Source organism: Notamacropus eugenii, chromosome 5, assembly GCF_028372415.1.
Source record: "Notamacropus eugenii isolate mMacEug1 chromosome 5, mMacEug1.pri_v2, whole genome shotgun sequence".
Taxonomy (NCBI): domain Eukaryota; kingdom Metazoa; phylum Chordata; class Mammalia; order Diprotodontia; family Macropodidae; genus Notamacropus; species Notamacropus eugenii.
Window position 1 is genome coordinate 289,077,762 of NC_092876.1, and position 19,087 is coordinate 289,096,848.

The following is a 19,087-nucleotide window of genomic DNA, read 5'->3' on the forward strand; positions in this document are numbered from 1 at the left end:
AAGGATCATAATGAATAAAATGAAGCATGAGCTATTTTGTAGCTTTCTCTAAGAGGTTCCTCTGAGGTGGTACTGGGATATTAGCTGAACCTGTGAAAAATTTATGAAATTTTTACATGAAAAAGATTATTTTATATTTTAAAAACATAAAGTCTTCTGAACTTGAGCCAGAGAAAAGGGGTACAGTGAGAACAATTTTCTAATTATCCTTTTAGGGAGAAATTCTGCATCTTCTTCCTAAATTGTAGTGATAAGATAAAATCCAAATGTACATGGATAAAAGATAAACAACTGGCTCTGCGAGGAGGAGGGGAAATGCATACAACAGGCTTTTCAATTGAATTTGCATTATTATCATTTTCTCCAATACTTGTCTAACAATATACAAAACAATGGACCAATCCTTGATTTGTAGCATTTGTTGATTTCCAATGTTCACACTGAAAATTTAACCATCAGCTCTTGTGAGCCTCTTCTCATGTGCTCCATAGCAACTTCCCTGATTAACTCTCCCATCTCAAGAAGGTCCATGCTTATTGTGACACATGGGATGAGTATCATCTCTACATCTATAGAGAAGGAAATGATGCTTCAATGTCTGTATATCAGATTTTAGTTAAACATTGAGAAATATTGGTGAGGGAGCCAACTTGAAGGCCTTGAAGATCAGATTGAAGTCCTATCTCTGACATAGCTAATTATGTGGCTCTGGTCAAGTCATTTAGTCTCTGGATGCTCTAAGTAATTCTCCAAGGCTTTAAGTTGCAAAGAAGTTGCTGATCTTCATTGACAGAGGGATTTCCCTCATCCAAAAATCCCTTCTGTCAATGATGTCACAAGTCCAGACCCTATGCCAACACACAAATCAGGTATGTTTAGTAAGATAGCTTGAGTTAATGACAATGCCAAAAGAAAACATTAAGTTCAAGAGGAATTCTCAATAAAATAGACTATCTCCATGAAATTGTTTGTAGAGGTTAACAGGAGTGAGTTTGGTGAGTCAAGGCTACATTTCACAAGAGACAACAGGCACCAAGATATGTACATGATTGAAGCAGAGCAAGAATACACCTCTAAGGCAGGTGTGTTACCTATATGTAGTCTCTGATTAAGAAAGGGAAGACGTGTCATGAGGGAGAAGATGGCAGTGATGACATTTTAATGGTGAGGGATGGTGATAATAGCCCCAGCTGTCTCCTTGCTGTCTGGAGTACTGCTAAGAGAAGCAGAGGAAAAAAAAGAGATACATGGGCCACTAACAGCTGCAAAGACCAACTATTTGAACTGAGATGAAGGCTGTGTATATAACATTTTTTATCTTTCCTTCTGATAGAGAAAAACATCAATAGCTCCTTCCCTAACACCATTTTTGAGGGGATTAAATCAGTAAAAATGTGTTAAGCACTTACCACGTGCCAGGCACTGTGCTAAGCACTAGGGATATAAATCTAAGCAAAAAGAAAGACATTTTCTGTTTTTAAGGAGTTCACATTCCTATGAAGGAAGGAAACAAATAGAAGGGAGTTGAAAACTGAAAGGTAGAGAGGTTAAAAACATATGGTGTCAAAGTTGGGAGAATGAAGGATGGCTGGTCAAGACCCTTCCTTGAAATGTAGCTTTTGGAAGGAATTTGCCAATGGGAAAAAAAGAATCACAAGAGTAGAGGAAAAAGGCAACTGAAACAAGGTGGCAAAGTCCAGAGAATGAAGCAGGGCTGCTCAGTGGCCTTCTTCAACTGCAGAATTTTGGAGGAACCTACTAATCATAGAAGGGGAACAGGGGAGCAATGGGGGAGCTGACATTGTTTTCTGGTGGTATCTTTTCATTTTTATCTATAATAAATAATGTTCCATTGCTCTTTCTTTCCTAAGTCTTTTGGTGTGGTAAGCTACTGATGACCTAGATCTAAGTTAACTTCAGAAGTTCCTAGTTTTCTAATTGGATGGAAGCAAAACAAACTATCACTGAGGATATTCCATGTTATAGATTAAATTCCATGAGAATTCAGAGAAGTCTAGGACATGGACTATAGTAGAATGTACTTATCATAATTGTTAGTTTATATGTCTCAGGATACTTATTCACAACCATCCTGCCTATTAATTTATTTGCTCATTCATTGTTTTTTAAATATGAATTTGTATTTACCTCTTTTGTATATCATCTACCTTTCCCAAGGTACTACAAAGACACACAGACACACACACACACTTCTTTTCTTCCCCTTCCAGAAAACTATTTCTTATAATAAAGAACAAAAGAAAAAGTATGGGTGGGAAAGTTCAAGCATAATGGAAAGGGCATGGGATTTCACTTTGAATCATGCCTCTGCCAATTCCAGCCTCTGTGACCTTGGGCATGACACTTAAACCTTCTCGTCTTCAATTTTCCATTAGATCAAAAATTCCTTGAGGTCAGGGATTATCTTTTGTCTTTCTTTTATGCCTAGTGCTTAGCATGGTGCCTGGTACACAGCAGGTTCTTAGTAAATGTGCATTGATTGTGTCTGCATTTACATGCCTGTATTTTGGAAAGACATATGGGCAGATGCTGAGTAAACATGGAATTTAACAATATATTTGCTCTTATGGGATCAATTAATAATTCAGCTAACCTCTATTAAGCACTATTTTGAAATACAAAGAGAAAAGTAAAATAGTTTCATTACATTCTAATTGGACAGAACATTTTAAAAAATATATATGTATATGGAAAACACGTAATAATGTAGCTAATACCTACACACATGACAACTTCAGAGAGGAAGGCACTAGCAGTCAGGGATAGGGGTGGAGGGAGCAAAAAAGACCTTGTTCAAAGAGGACACTTTAAATGAGTTTTGAGGAAAATCATGGAAAGATCCTAAGAAAAGGATCCTTAATGAGGAGGGAAGCATGATAAACATGGGACACAGCTAATGCAAAAGCACAGGGATGGGAAATAGATTATGTGTGTGAGGAAGAGCAAATAGGCCAAGGTGACTCGACCAGAGGGAGAAGGGGATAATACTGGAAAAGTAGGACAGCTGAGTTGTGGAAAAAATTTAAATGCCAAACAGAGCTTTGTATTTGATGCTAAAAGCAATAAGAAAACACTGGAGTGTACTTAGTAGAGGGCAGAGAGGGTGTAAAATGGTGAGAAAAACACTTTTGGAATACCACTCTAGACTAGATGGAGAATGGGTTGAAGAGGGAGAGACTTGAGATAGAGAAACCAATTAGGAGTCTGTTGATTCAGTTCAGGCAAAAAGTGATAAGGTAATAAATGGCTGAATTTGAGTGGTAGCTATATGGATAGAGAGAAAGGGTCAGATTGTGAAAGATGTCATTGAGATAGAAATGGCAAGATTTGTTAACTGGATGTATAGGGAGAATGCAGAGATTCAAACCTAGGTGACTAGAAGAATGTCATTGTCCTCAAAAAAATAAGAATGTTTAGAAGATGGATTGGTTTAGGAGGCAAGGTAATTAGTTGTTTTGAATGTGTTAAAACTGAGATGCCTTACAAGCCTTGCAGTTGGAAATTTGTTAGGTAGCTAGTGTTGCAGGGGATGAACGCAAAACATACAGAGCAGATATAAGATAATCTTAGGAAGGGGTGCAAAAGCAACAGCGGAGGGGGGGGGGATCAGGAAAGACCTTGTGCAGAAGGGGAACTTGAGCTGAGTTTTAAAAGAAAACAAGAATTTTGAGATTCAGAAGTAAAAGAGGGAGAACATTCTAGGCACAGAGAACAACCTGGTGCAAAGGCATGGAGATGAGAGGAAGAGTATGGCTTCCTTAAGCACAGAAGGTAGAGAATAGGGCTGGGTATGTACATTTATGAATTATCAGCCTAGAGATGAGAATTGTGCCCATGGAAGGTTATGAGTTTACTGAAAGAGTACAAAGAGAAGAGTCCTTTGGGCAGAGCTTTGGGTATAACTAGAGCAGGTACTAAAACGAAAATTAATATAGCTAATTCATCTACCTCTCACCTTCTCTCCTCTCAGTCTCCTCCTCCCTTGTTGGTCAACTTTTTTAACTCTCAAGTATCTCACTCTTCAGTTCGTCCTTTCACTTTCTCTTCTTCTTATTGTCCTGGCTTTTCCAAATTCATTTAGAATCAGAAATGTTATAATGGTGTCTCTAAAGATCACGCTTCCCTTACTTCACCACAACTGACTCCTCTAATCAAATGTACAAGATTGTAATTCTCAAGTGGTTGGTTTCACTTTATGTTATCACTTATAAAACTGGTAAACACCAATTGCATGAGATACACTTTGTAAGAGTTGCCTTTTCTCTCCCTTTAATTCTTTCTCAGGGATTTCTCTCTCCTCTTGATGTGCAGGAACATTGAAGTCCTTCATCCATTGCTGAGAGAATAAAACCCCAAATCTGAGCCTGTAGAACTTCTTGTCACACAAGTGTTTAATAGAGTGATATTTAAGGAAAATAGAAAATGACATTTCTCCCCTCCCTCCGATCTTTTGAAGACAGAATGATTTCCCCCTTCATTCTACCAAAGAGATTGCTGATTCGTTTTCCTTAGAAAAAACTTTAAAGTATATTTTTTAAAAAAAGAAAGAGAAAGAGAAAAATATGAAGAAAAAAACTCATCAAACATCTTGTCCTCTGAGACAATGTCATCTGAGTTCAAAGGATGTGCACAGCCCTGCCAAACTGATGTCTTGTCTCAATGATAAGGCCTTAGTTTCCACTTTCCACTGAGTGTTTGATACCGAGAAATCAAATCTGTTTTTATGTACATTCTGACTACAGCTAAGCAAGGAAATTAGAAGAAATTATCTTTTTTTGCAGGCATCCAGAAAAAAAATCCCAATTAAAAGAAATCCTATAATGAATCTTTAACTCAGTCACAGTCAGTCTCTCAAAATCTCTCAGTTCTTAAATCTGAAAACAGAAGCTTTTCTTTTCTTCATACATCCTTTATAATGCCAGTGTTCCCAATTTATAATAGCTCACACATAGAACACTTTCAGGCCTACAAAGTACCTTCCATTATCTCATTGATCCTCATGACTACTCGGTGAGGTATGTACCCTAGGTACTAGTATCTATATTCTGTTGTCATTGTTCAGTCATTTCAGTAGTGTCCAGCTCTTCATGACCCTATTTATTTTGTTTTGTTTTGTTTTGGCAAAGACACTGGAATGCTTTGCCATTTTCTTCTTCAGCTCATTTTACAGACAAGGAACTGAGGCAAACAGGGTTAAATGACTCTCCCAGGGTCACACAACCAGTAAGTGTCTGAGGCCAGATTTGAACTCAAAAAGAACAGTCTCACTGACTTCAGGCCTGGTACTATATCTACTATACCATCTGTTCTGAGAAAACTGAGGCTTATGGAGGCTCAATGGCCTGTTCAAGATCACTTACCTATTAATTATCAGGACAGAGCATATTTCTTCCTAATGCCAAGGACAGTGCTTTTCCCCATATCACATTACATCTCATAGAAATACTTTTAATATCTGTTTTTTTTTTCCCAATAGCATTTGCCCAGCTTCTGTACGTAAGTGTCTTTTCAGATTTGAACTAACATAAGGGGCTAACACTGAGCTCAAAAGGCTTAGTGAGTCTGGGAGTGTGCTGCTTTGGGGTGGGGCAGGGGGAGGGGAGGCAAACTGGGTCTGGCTGATTAGACAACAGGGCCTTTCTTTCTCCCCTCCTTTCCCTCCATTCACATAGGGTGTCACATCCTTACCTTTGGGTGTTCTGACCAAAGACAATTTAAATTTTAATCTCTGAAACCTTTTTGTTCCCCCTTAAAAATCAACCTTAACCTCAATGTCTCTCATTGGTCGGCCAGTAATAGGTCCTAGGCCAAACCCAACTTGGTCATTATTTAACTATCTTGAATACATTTTTTTAAAAAAAAAAATCAAGTGTTATTTATTCTCTTACCAGATTTACTTCTGTTTCTCTGAATAAGAGATGGAGTTAAGAAGGATGTACCAAAACTATAAAAAAGAGCACAGTTTCAAATTTTCCTTTTGCCTCTCTCCTTGGGGCCAAGAAGGCTGTAGATTAGACCTTGAAATACTATAGAGCCACCAAATACTCCAACCTCTCCCCTTCTCTTCACTTTGTAAACAACTCTCAACATTACCCCAAATTTCCACTATTCCATATTTAATGGAAGGTTGCTTGTGCAGTTTTAAAGCTCAGAAAATGAGGCTAGAATTTGGGCTTTTCAGTCCAAAAATATCATGGTTCATCCCACCTGCCCCTCAAAAAATAAAAGTTAGAATGACTGTTACCGAGTAACTTGTTATCAGTCCCTCCAGCATCAGACCACCCAAACTACCACAGCTGTTGCTAGTAAGTGCCTCAGAGGCAAAACTGCTGGGAGAGAACTCTGCCTAAAAGCAAAGCTTAATGGGACCAATGCTTCCTTATTCACCTGACCACAGTCACTATAAAAACCAGCAGGTCCCTCTCACTCACAACTATAATTATGAACATATGAATAAATGCTTGCTAGCCCTGACAACCTGGCAGATCTATTGATGATCACTATTTTAAAATTCCTTACCTGGATTCCTTCAAGCCCACAGATAATTTATCCTTTGCTTAGATCTGGAAGTTCTGTTTATTTTAATTTTATTATCTTGTTTAATGCTCACATGATCACAATGAGAGAGATAGTAGGAGTATTATTATACCCATTTTATAGATAAGGAAACTGAAGTTCATGATAGAATAATTTTTCCAAGGTCAGAAAGCAAATAAATGCCAGATCTTAAGATTCAGACCCAGGTTTTCTGAATATAAATCAAGGCTTCTTTATAATACCCCACAGCTGCTTCTCCAAACTAGGCCAGGCTATCTCTGTATTAGGAATGAGCCTGCTGTATTGGTTCCAGTCATGCCATTCTCTAGTAGAAATGCGGAGAAACCAAAGAAAAAAAATTCCTGGAATATGAGTGGTCCACAACAGCATTCTTTATTTCTTGAGTTTATGGACCATTTCTAATCTTCATTCCCTGCACTTGGCTTCAGTAACTTTCTCCCTCTATCCCTGTGTCCCCATTCTCTCATTGGTGAGTACTTACAGGACCTCCGTTTTGGGAAAGGTTCAGACCAGCTAAGCTTTACTTTCCTCGTGCAGGCTACTTTCCCAGATACCATCCCCAGTTCTTCAGCTCCTTTTTGTATGTTGTCTTTCCTCATTAAAATGTAAGCTCTTTGCAGGCAGTGACTCTTTGGTTAGTATTTGTAACCCTAGTTGTTAGCTTAGTGTCTGACATGTTTTAAGCACTTAATAAATACTTGTTGGCTTATTTATTTGATTTGGCCAGGATCAGGAACTTTACTTATGATCTCCAGCCAGAGCTGTCTTAACATCTCTGCTTCCATGAAGGCAGGATTTTATTGAAGGGCCCTATGGGTCTATCTGTGCTGTAAGGAGTTTGGAAGTCCTTGAGGGATGGTCTTGTGTTAGTGGTATTAGGGTTAATCATTGATTAGGGATAAGGCTTTACTCATGAATTCTTTCCAGACCTACCAAGCTGAGATCTTTTATTAAGAAAAGAGTCAAAATTGACACTTTGAATAACAAAGTATCTCAACCTCTGAATTTTCACTTGAAGGAATCATAAGTAAAACAGAATAATCCATTGTTAGATAACCAGTGTATTAACAGAAGACAGAAGAAAGGGTATTGCAGACAATGAAGTAATATAAAACAAATCTGACACGGGAGGCTTTATGAGGTGAAAAAAGGACATAATCCTCTATCTGTCTTTGTTTCTCCTCAAGCCAAAGAATAATGCTCTACACATACCAAGCACTTAACAAATTCTTGTTAAATGAAATAGCTGGTATTGCCAAGAGAGTATAGAAAGTTACCTACTTCCTTTTGTCTCAGATCTCCTAAGAAGGGGTAAGGATTCAAACCTTCTTGGCCATTCTTGACAAATAATGCTTGGTTATGTCATTAAAAAATGTACAATTAAATTTGTAGCTATGTTGAGAACATGAGACTAAATTGTCTACACCCTTTGACAGAGACATCCTATTGATAGGCATTTAACCCAAGGAGATCAAAGACAGAAAAAGAAGTTCCACGTATTCTGTAACACATATAGTAATAGCAAAGAATTTGGAATTAAGGAGACTTCCATTGATTACAGAATGGCTAAACAGATTTTGGAATTGTGGAAAAGAGTGAAATATTACTGCTTTTTAAGAATCAAGGGATATGTAGAATTCAGAGAGGCCTGGTTAAACTTAGATCAAATGATTCAGAGTAAGGTAAGCAGGAAGAAAAGGAAAAAAAAAACACCTAGGTATAGCATAACTACAAAAATGTACAAGGAAATAACAACACTATCCACAAAATTAAACAGATGACTACATAATTGTAGTGACCACACGTATCCAAAGAAGACATCAGAAAATACACCTCCTTCCCTTCTTTTTAGAGGTGGGGATTATGGTTGGAATGTGCTGTCAGAGTCAATTGGTTAATTTTTCCAAGATACTTTTTCCTTTCTTTCTTCTCTTTCCTTCTTTCTTTCCATCTTTCCTTCTTTCTTTTCTTTCTTTTAAAATTCTTTGTTACAGGGAAAGCCTTCCTGGATAAGAGAGGAGGGAGAGAGGCATTCAGGAATGGAGATGAATATAAAAACAAAGTACATTAGTTTTTTAAAAAGTTTAAGAAGTCAGCTTGAAATAAGGTAACAGATAATCCATGTGCATATTCAAAAGAAACTTTGATTTCTTTTGTTTTTATGTCTCCTACATTTCTTCCATTATCCCTCCCTGTATCCCTCTTAGAGCTCCATTTCATATAACAAAGAATATTTTTTCAAGAAAAATAGCAAAAAATAAATCAGCAAAATTTATCAATGCACTGAAAAGCTCTGAAAATATGTGCAGTGTTTTATACCTGTGGACCTTGTACTTCTGCAAAGGAGTGGGAGGAATTGTCTATCCGAATTTCTTTTTTTAGGTCTTATTCTTTATAATTTTGTATCATTCACTTACAATGCTTTTGTGATGGTCTTTGCATTTACATTACTGTAGTTATGATGTGCATTGTTTTCCTGGCTGTTCTTAATTCACTATGCATTAATTCATGTAAATCTTTCCATATCTCTCTGATTTCACCATATTCTTTGTTTCTTACAGCACAGTAATGTACTATTACAATCTCATACCACAATCTGTTTAGCCATTCCCCAATCATCTATTTCATCATGAGACATCGTTTAAAGGAAATAGCTTTTTGGCCAAAGAAAATGGCAAGAATATAAGTCATATGCCACTCAGAAGTTTCCAGCCTCTTAGGATGATCCAAAATACTGTAATACTAAACTTCCCCAAATTTTTCACAATAAATTTTTAAACTATCCAGTTTTCATTAACAGCTATGGTAAAGTGTTGTCAAAATTGCCTTAGTTTTTAAAGAGTTATCGAAATTCAAGAAAGAAGTCTGAGGTACAAGGTATATCCCTGTACCTATAATATATTTTCAGATTGGAACCTCAGAAAATTGATATTTCCCTTTCAGAATTCCTTTTCCCTTATCTTATTAATTTTCTGTTTTAAATAGTTATAACTATTGCTTTCTGATATTTTCTTTTCAAATATATAGAATTTCTGCTGCATTCAATAGATTTTCATGAATTATCATAGGACATTACTTTGTTTATGAACTTATATATTTATATATAATTATGTATGCACATAGATGCACACACATTTACATAAACACATATAATGCATGCATATATAATACATAGTGCATAATTTGCATATATGGCATACATATATCTATACAAATAGGTGTAACACATGTATACATGTGTATAATATATATATACATGTTATATATATATATATATATATATATATATATATATATGTATGTATACGCATATACATACTAAGGTGGGGAAGGGAAGAATGTAAAAATCATGTCTGATTGATGGACGACTACATTTCCCAGGATGCAACAGCTCATAATCCAATCCCTCATTAGACTAAAATGTCTGTCATTTTCTATGAAGCCAAGTGCTCATTTATTTTAGGCTAAGTCTAACTCCCATGCTAAAATAACTCTAATGGTTGGCCTGGTACTTCAGGTTCTGTTTCGGAATGAAATAAGGCTATCTTACAGTAAAAGGAGTTTTACTTATCCATAGAAAGAAAGGATATCCATACAGGATATAGTATTGCTTCATTTGAAAATTGATTTCCCCCGAAACTTTGAAAATAGCTTTGCCTCAGTTAATCAGAAGCCTGAAAGAGTGAACAACTCTTGCCTCTTGAGGGCCCAGCAATTGTACTGAAGCCACTAAGAAGTTTGTCAATGGTATGAACCTTAGTCTTTAGCCAATTAAGTCATGGGCATGGCTTCCATAGCTTTGAAGGAAAAATTGTCCCTGTCTGGCAGATGTATTTTTCTGCCACACTATGAGGACTATTGATGTGATGTAATTTATGGAGGAGTCTTGGAAGAGGGAAGAAGTGATGGGTTGCTTTACTAACTTTGTGACCATGAAAAACAATGAAAACTTTTGACAAAAGCAACAGGAATAGAAGGAGGTTTGCCTACTGAATGTTATTACATGGACAGTACTTCAAAGAGTAGAGCAAGGTGATGAGATGAGGACCTGGGAAGAGCTGTCTTGTGTCCTACATGGAGCAAGCCAAGCTAAGGTGATATCAGGGACAGGGATCCTGGGGTCTTGAGGACATATAGGGACCTCTAGGTCCTCAAGTGTGGCTTTTTGACTGAATCCAAACTTCACAGAACAGATTTGTTTGGATTTATTCAAAGGGCCAGACTTGAAGACCTAGAGGGCCACATGTGACCTCATGGCTGCAGATTTCCCATCCCTGGTAAGGCTATCATTTACTCTTCAAGATAAGGAGACCTTGGCTGTGTCAATACATTTAGTTCTATTCATCCAGGGTCATTTTATACTCATGAAGTATTGGAACTTAATGACACCTTCTAGCCCATCCTCCTCATTTTGCAGATAAGAAAGCTGGCATCCTGAGAGATGAACCAAGAATGATGAACCAAGGTCATGGAGCTAGTCAATGACAGGGAGGGAACTAGAACCCAAGTCTCCTGTCAGTCCAGTGACTTAGCCAATATATTATGTTTCTCAGAATTTGAGAAAAATATTGGAGCATATTAGTACAATATTTCACAAAATATTTCTTTTCAAAATATCTCTGTGATGTCATCACAAAAAATGTCATTATCCTCACTTTTAAAAAGATCTGTGATTTCATCTGGGTTAGAGAAATTCCAGTGCAGAAACTCCCTTTACTATACATTTGACCATTTCTCTGTAACTTGAAGTATTAGAACTTCCTGGGAGCATTAAGGATTAAGTGACTTTAAGTGACTTGGTGATGATCACACAGTTAGTAGTATCAGAAGTAGGACATGCTAAAGCCAATGCTGGCCCTTAAAAAATTATACACATCATTTTTCATTCCAGTTATGTAGATGAGGAAATTGAGGTGAGCTAATTGACCAAGGCCTTGAATTAATTGGAATCAGTACTTTACTCTAGGCCTCCTTTCTCAAGTCCAAGGCTCTTTTCACTCCGTCATTGCTGCTTTCCAAAAGACATAGGTCCTTGTGTAAGTCACACATGGTGCACAGCTGAATAGAGACAAAGCTGTGTAGCATACAGGCAACATTTTAGGATTTAACACAGTCCGACTTGTGTAGATAGGATAGCAATTATATGGAATACAAAAGTTTTGTCTGACATTTAGTTAATTATAATGAGGTACGATTCACTTTTGCAAGAAATGCTAAATATTCTTGATTAGAAGTTGACTTCTGTCTTTATTGTCTACAACGCAGAAACACTTTAGTATTCAGAAAAGTTGGCTACTGACACCAAAGATTTATCGTACCACTTTTTTATAAAAAATATTCTCCAACTCATTTGGATGTGTAGCCACAAGTGTGCATAGGATATAGAGCAGACCAATATTATGATAGTCTATGTAGATGGATGCATATCCCTGGTTGGTATGAATGACTAAATTTAGAGATTCCCATTAAAAGACCTTTCCTGTCATTCATTGCAACTGAAGGTCACTGGTTGCATTTTTGTAATCCATTTTAATTCCTTTGTAAAATTTCTTTATAGACTAGTGATTTTAGGTGTTCAGTGGTGCTTTGCTAGTGGCCTTTCATGTTTTTTTACGTTGTCCATAGAGACAAGTTTTCTATACATCTGATTCCATTGTATATTAAGGCCTTATACGCTTGTGTACGTAGAAAAAAAAGTATAGCTCCATTCAAGAATTGCATGCTCTGTATGCATAATCAACTAACATAATAACTTAGCAACCTCACTTAATAAAATTTTGAATGCAAGATCTGTTTCTTATTTTTTAAAGTCTTTTCATAATGTTTGATTAATTGCTTAAAACTGAATGCAAAGATAAAGGGAACTTTGAAATCCATACCTTGGAGTATTAACATGTACTCAGGACTTGATGTAAATGTCAAAGAAAGAAAGAGATCTAATGAACTCTTTATTGGTGAAATACTGTATTGTAGCTGAATAGAATTGCAAATGCCATGGAGCTAAGCACTCACATTTGATCCTGAAGCAAAATAATCATGGAGACGTTGACTTACTACATGAACTTCAGTGCAGGGTTTTATATCTTGTTTGTGTCCATGGAAGCAATTTAGCCCAGTAGCGGCCACATTGTGGCTAGTCGTTTCATTGTGGTTTAGCATTTTCTACTAAGGTTAGAAAATTGTCCAGAAAATAATATGTTTAGCCCGTGGAGTCTTTTCTTTCTGACAGATTACAGCCCCATAAGTTTTCATTTTCCCCAATGTCTTCTCTGCTATAATAATGGCTTCAGGATTTAAATCCTTTGCTGTTATTGTGACTTCAAAGCCTTAAAACGGCAATTGAATGAGGCAGTTCATCTGTCATTATTCAAATATGAAGCAATTATGATGAAATAAAGATAGAATTCCATTGAGAAATACTCCAATCAATTTTCACTTATATTTAACTAGAAACATAAAACGATACTTAGAAGACTAAGTTTAGGTAATAAAAATGAAGAATAAAAAAGCATGAATTACTGATCTATAACATACTCATTTATGAAGGTTACAGGCCATGTAAATAAAATGTGTCACAAATATTGATGAGAAGTTGACTGTATGATGAAAAGTATTGCTTAACTCATTGAAATGGGGCCCAACCTCATCTTGTCCATTGGAGGTCAATATCACAAGATAGTTTCTCACCGGAACCTAAATACATCAATATCCTTTTCATTGACTCTCTCCCCCCCAAGAGATTAATCTATTTGGTTTCTTCAATTAATTTGCATGAAAATATGTCAGGTGTGATCATATAAAACATAATATCCAAAAAAGAATTAGCTTCATTTTCGGCTAATGAGGCATTTGGTCTGCTTATCAGTGTCATCCACAAAGTGGTAGGTATTCCTTTGCCTCTAAAATGTGCTACCTTTAAGTTTGGCATATTCACTTTGATTTTCACCTTAGTTTGAAACTGCCTGAGTCTTAGTCTTTGATAAAGCAAATTGACCCTAGGAGGCCACTAATAAAAAGCTCAGCCATGTTTCAAGTGGAAATAAGGGCAAAAACAAAGTGAAATATAAAACATAATTCAAAATGTCAAAAATACATTTTTTATTTATAATGCTTATATTCATTTATAATAGAATCACAGGGCTTAGAGCTAGAAGAGATCATAACAATCATTTGTTCCAACCCCCTCATTTACAGATGAAGAAACTGAGACCCAGAGAGTCTAAAGTGCTGAATTTAATGATGACATTGGAGAATCCATAGTGGAGGAAGGTTTGATAAGGGTCAGTGAAATGAAGTTTAATGAATTTGTGTTAACATGAGAGTATATTTTATTTTATTTTATTTATTTATTTTTAATTTATTTATTTGACATTCATTTTAACAAAATTTTGGGTTCCAAATTTTCTCCCCTTTTGTCCCCTCCCCCCCCAAACACTGAGCATTCTAATTGCCCCTATCACCAATCTGCTTTCTCTTCTATCATCCCTCTCTGCCCTTGTCTCCATCTTCTCTTTTGTCCTGTAGGGCCAGATTAACTTTCTATACCCCTTTACCTGTATTTCTTATTTCCTAGTGGCAAGAACATTACTCGACAGTTGATCCTAACACTTTGAGTTCCAACTTCTTTACCTCCCTCCCTCCCCACCCTTTCCCTTTGGAGGGCAAGCAATTCAATATAGGCTAAATCTGTGTAGTTTTGCAAATGACTTCCATAATAGTTGTGTTGTATAAGACTGACTATATTTCCCTCCATCCTATCCTGTCCCCCTTTACTTCTATTCTCTTTTGATCCTGTCCCTCCCCATGAGTGTCGACCTCAAATTGCTCCCTCCTCCCCGTGCCCTCCCTTCCATCATCCCCCCCACCCTGCTTATCCCCTTATCCCCCACTTTCCTGTATTGTAAGATAGGTTTTCATACCAAAATGAGCATGCATTTTATTCCTTCCTTCATGTTTTTCTCTCACCTCCCCTCTTTATCCCTCCACTAATAAGTCTTTTGCTTGCCTCTTTTATGAGAGATAATTTGCTCCATTCCATTTCTCCCTTTCTCTTCCCAATATATTTCTCTCTCACTGCTTGATTTCATTTTTTTAAGATATGATCCCATCCTCTTCAATTCACTCTGTGCACTCTGTCTCTGTGTGTGTGTGTGTGTGTGCATGTGTGCGTGTGTAATCCCACCCAGTACCCAGATACTGAAAAGTTTCAAGAGTTACAAATATTGTCTTTCCATGTAGGAATGTAAACAGTTCAACTTTAGTAAGTCCTTTTTGACTTCTCTTTGCTGTTCACCTTTTCATGCTTCTCTTCATTCTTGTGTTTGAAAGTCAAATTTTCTTTTCAGCTCTGGTCTTTTCATCAAGAATGCTTCAAAGTCCTCAATTTCATTGAAAGACCATTTTTTCCCCTGAAGTACTATACTCAGTTTTGCTGGGTAGGTGATTCTTGGTTTTAGTCCTAGTTCCTTTGACTTCTGGAATATCCTATTCCATGCCCTTCGATCCCTTAATGTAGAAGCTGCTAGATCTTGTGTTATCCTGATTGTATTTCCATAATGCTTGAATTGTTTCTTTCTAGCTGCTTGCAATATTTTCTCCTTGACCTGGGAACTCTGGAATTTGGCCACAATGTTCCTAGGAGTTTCTCTTTTTGGATCTCTTTCAGGAGGTGTTCTGTGGATTCCTTGAATATTTATTTTGCCCTCTGGTTCTAGAATCTCAGGGCAGTTTTCCTTGATAATTTCATGAAAGATGATGTCTAGGCTCTTTTTTTGATCATGGCTTTCAGGTAGTCCCATAATTTTTAAATTGTCTCTCCTGGATCTATTTTCCAGGTCAATTGTTTTTCCAATGAGATATTTCACATTATCTTCCATTTTTTCATTCTTTTGGTTTTGTTTTGTGATTTCTTGGTTTCTCATAAAGTCATTAGCCTCCATCTCTTCCATTCTAATTTTGAAAGAACTATTTTCTTCAGTGAGCTTTTGAATCTCCTTTTCCATTTGGCTAATTCTGCTTTTGAAAGCATTCTTCTCCTCATTGGCTTTTTGAATCTCTTTTGCCAATTGAGTTAGCCTGTTTTTCAAGGTGTTATTTTCTTCAGCATTTTTTTGGGTCTCCTTTAGCAGGGTGCTGGCCTGCTGTTCATGCTTGGACTGCATATCTCTCATTTCTCTTCCCAGCTTTTCCTCCACCTCTCTAAGTTGATTTTCAAAATCCTTTTTGAGCTCTTCCATGGCCTGAGCCCACAGAATATTTAGTCTGGATGTTTGGGATACAGAGGCCTTGACTTCTATGTCTTTGCCTGATGGTAAGCATTGTTCTTCCTCATCAGAAGGGAAGGGAGGAGATGCCTGTTCACCAAGAAAGTAACCTTCTACAGTCTTATTTCTTTTCCCTTTTCTGGGCATTTTCCCAGCCAGTGACTTGACCTCTGAATATTCTCCTCACACCCACCTCACCTCCTGATCCTCCCAGCCAGAGCTTGGGGTCTGAGATTCAAATGCTGCTTCCCAGCCTCATGGTTTTCGCAGGGGCGGAGCTGCTATTCAGTGTGAGATTAAGTTCAGGTACTCAGATCAGGGCAGGGCCGCCTCATGGGCTCAGTTCCCTCAGGGGGTATATGCAGAGACCTTCAACAATGGATCCAGGCTCCTGCCTGCTTGGGGAGCCCTGGTCTGCCGCTGCGTCAGCTACTGCCTCCCAAGGGGGCCTGAGTTATAGGGGCACCCAACTCCCCTCTCGACCTGCCAAGAAGACCCTCTCACTGACCCCCGTCACCTGTGGGTGGAGGGACCCATGCGGCCACTGGAGATCCCATCCCTGAAGCCTGCTCAGATCTGCTCCTCTCCGTGCAGCGGCCGCGGCAGGGCTGGGCTCGTCTCCGCGTCCACAGCGTGACAGACCTTTTGTGAGAGGTTTGCAGGTCCCTCTGGAACAGAAATCTCCTTTGCTCTACTGTGCTGTGGCCTCTACTACTCCAGAATTCGCCTGCGAGTTCCTTTTTACCAATGTTCTGTGGGTTGTGGGTTCGGATCTATGTGTATGTGCGTCTTTCTACTCCACCATCTTGGCTCCGCCCCCATGAGAGTATATTTTAGATTATCTTTTCTTAAAATGTATTCAAAAATTATTTTTAAATCAGGTATGACAATGACTACCATATTTGACTAGTCTGTGGAAAGATTGATGGAAATGGAATTGGACTGTAACAATTTTTCTACTTAGATGAAAAGAATGATTAAGAGTGTGGAAAGGATATTTGCCTTTTTAAAAACTATGTAAATAGATGTCCTGTATTCTCACACTAAGACTTTTCTTTATTTTTCCAATTAAGCCATTAGCATTATCTCAATGGATATTCACACATATACATATATATATACACACACACCTATATACACACACATATGCACCATACACATAGTCTATATTGTTGAAAAGAGCTATTATTGAGAAGGGCAATCCAAGAGTGTTGCAAATTTGAGGAAGGAGGATGACTCTGGGTAGATAAAGGATAATACAAGAGCATTGGTACCTAAAAGGTGTGTAATAAAGCAGAAATTGAAGAGGGAGGGAAGCAGAATTTATTAAATTCCTACTATGTGCTAGGTATTGTGTTTGACAAATATTATCTCATTGAATCTTTACAACAGTCCTGGAAGATAGCTGCTATTATCACCATTTTACAGTTGAGGAAATTGAGGAAGATTAACTGACTTGTCCAGGGTTACAAAACTAGAAAATATCTAAGGCTATATTTTGAATGCAGGTTTTCCTCCCTTCAGACCCAGGGTTCTATGCATTCCACCAAGATGCCTGTAAAGAATGCAAACATAGATATTTGCATGCTTTACGGTTTGTCTCAGGTTTGCAGGGGATTTAACATCAGTGTAGTCAGAAGAATGTACATTAAACATTTTTTAAAGGTTAATATTTGGCCTTTGAGAACAGAAATATAACCGTTTTGATAGTATACCTTTCTCTCAGGACCCAAGTTAAAAGATGAGTCATTTTAAGCACCAATTTAGTGATCTGGAGAAAGAGTCTGGCCTCCCTTGTGCTTTATACTCCATCTTCTTGTGCTTTTAGTCAGGATTTCCTGGAATCATATCTTTCCTTTCAACTCATTATGACTCATCATTTCTAACCTGCACAGAAAATTCAAAGGAAAGAGACCTACTTGGCAGATAGAAGAATCACAGCCAAAGAGGGAAAGATGAAAGCTTTCTTGTGGGGGAAGAGGGAAAGGGGGAGTCCAAGTGGTCACTTGGGGTCTACCACATCATAATAAGATACCATGAAAGTTCAGTACTGGGCTACCACCTGAGGTCCCTGGATGTGAGCAGTCAGCATGCTCTTGCAACTGACACAACTAACCTCTAATCTCATTGGACCCAGAACCTCACCAACTATAGCCACTTATTGAAAAAATCAGACATTGAAAGGAAAAGGTCAGCTGAGATCCAAGGTCAAGCTCACATTTTTGACCCAATAGATCATAGTAGCCCAAAGGGTGAAGGAAAGCGCACCACTCATCCCCCCCAAACCCTTTCTGGGAAGACATGAAACAGAGAATACTTACCATATCAGTGAGTTGTAGCCTAGAGAGTGGACTGGAAATTGTCACTTATTTTAACTGAAGCAACAAACAGAGGTGGGGGATGACCAAGGGACCATTCAAGATTTACCACATCATACTAAAATTCAGAGTCCCTCAAGCACTGAGACACCACAAGACTGAAAACAGGTCTCAAAGCATCCATGTGGTCACCAGAACCGGGAATGGCAATTCTGAGCATGCCCCATAGGCTGAGAGGGAGAGATGGCACCCCTACTACAATCATTGATCCAAAGAACATTTACAAAGCTCAGCTCAGACAAAGATGTGGTCCCTCCCTGGTAGGAATTTAAATCATTCTCCTGAAAGTGACACCAACACCTGTCTGCTCAGTATCTTGTGCCAGAGGGAGAGACTCCAAGGTAATCAAGGTAATCAAAGATTTAGAACTAGAAGGAAAAAGTGACTAAGCATCTATAAAGTATCTACTATGTGACAAGCTACATGCTAAGCACATAATATCACTGGACCTCACAACAAACTTGACAGGTAGTACCTTCTGTTGTTATCGCCACTTTACAGTTGAGGAAACTGAGGCAAACAAAGGTTAAATGACTCACTTATGTTCACACAGTTAGTAAATATTTGAAGCTGGTTTTGATGTCAGGTTTTTCTGGCTCTGGGATTAGCACTTAATCCACTGCATCTTCTAGCTACCTCTTGTGAACATCTAGTCCAGGGTGGGGAACTAGGTCCTTGGGTGTAGTCTTTGGACCGAGTCCAAGTTTTATAGAATAAATCCTTTCATTAAGAGGATTTGCTCTGTGAAGTTTGGATTCAGTCAAAGGATTGCACTTGAGGACCTAGAGGGCCACATGTGGCCTCTAGCCCTCAGACTTCCCACCCCTAATAGTTTAATCTTTTATTAGATATAGCAAAAGTCTGTCC

At 37.9% G+C, this 19,087-nt stretch overlaps 1 protein-coding gene across 1 annotated transcript in view; it reads right to left on the minus strand.

Annotated features, from left to right (window-relative positions):
* Positions 1 to 6,343, minus strand: part of ARHGAP15 (Rho GTPase activating protein 15) — an 831,062-nt gene extending 824,719 nt beyond the window's left edge. Inside the window, exon 1 of the mRNA XM_072613186.1 lies at positions 6,266 to 6,343. The gene's annotated coding sequence lies outside the window, so the exon portion shown is untranslated. The remainder of the gene's footprint in view (positions 1 to 6,265) is intronic.
* Between the last annotated feature and the right edge of the window lie 12,744 nt (positions 6,344 to 19,087).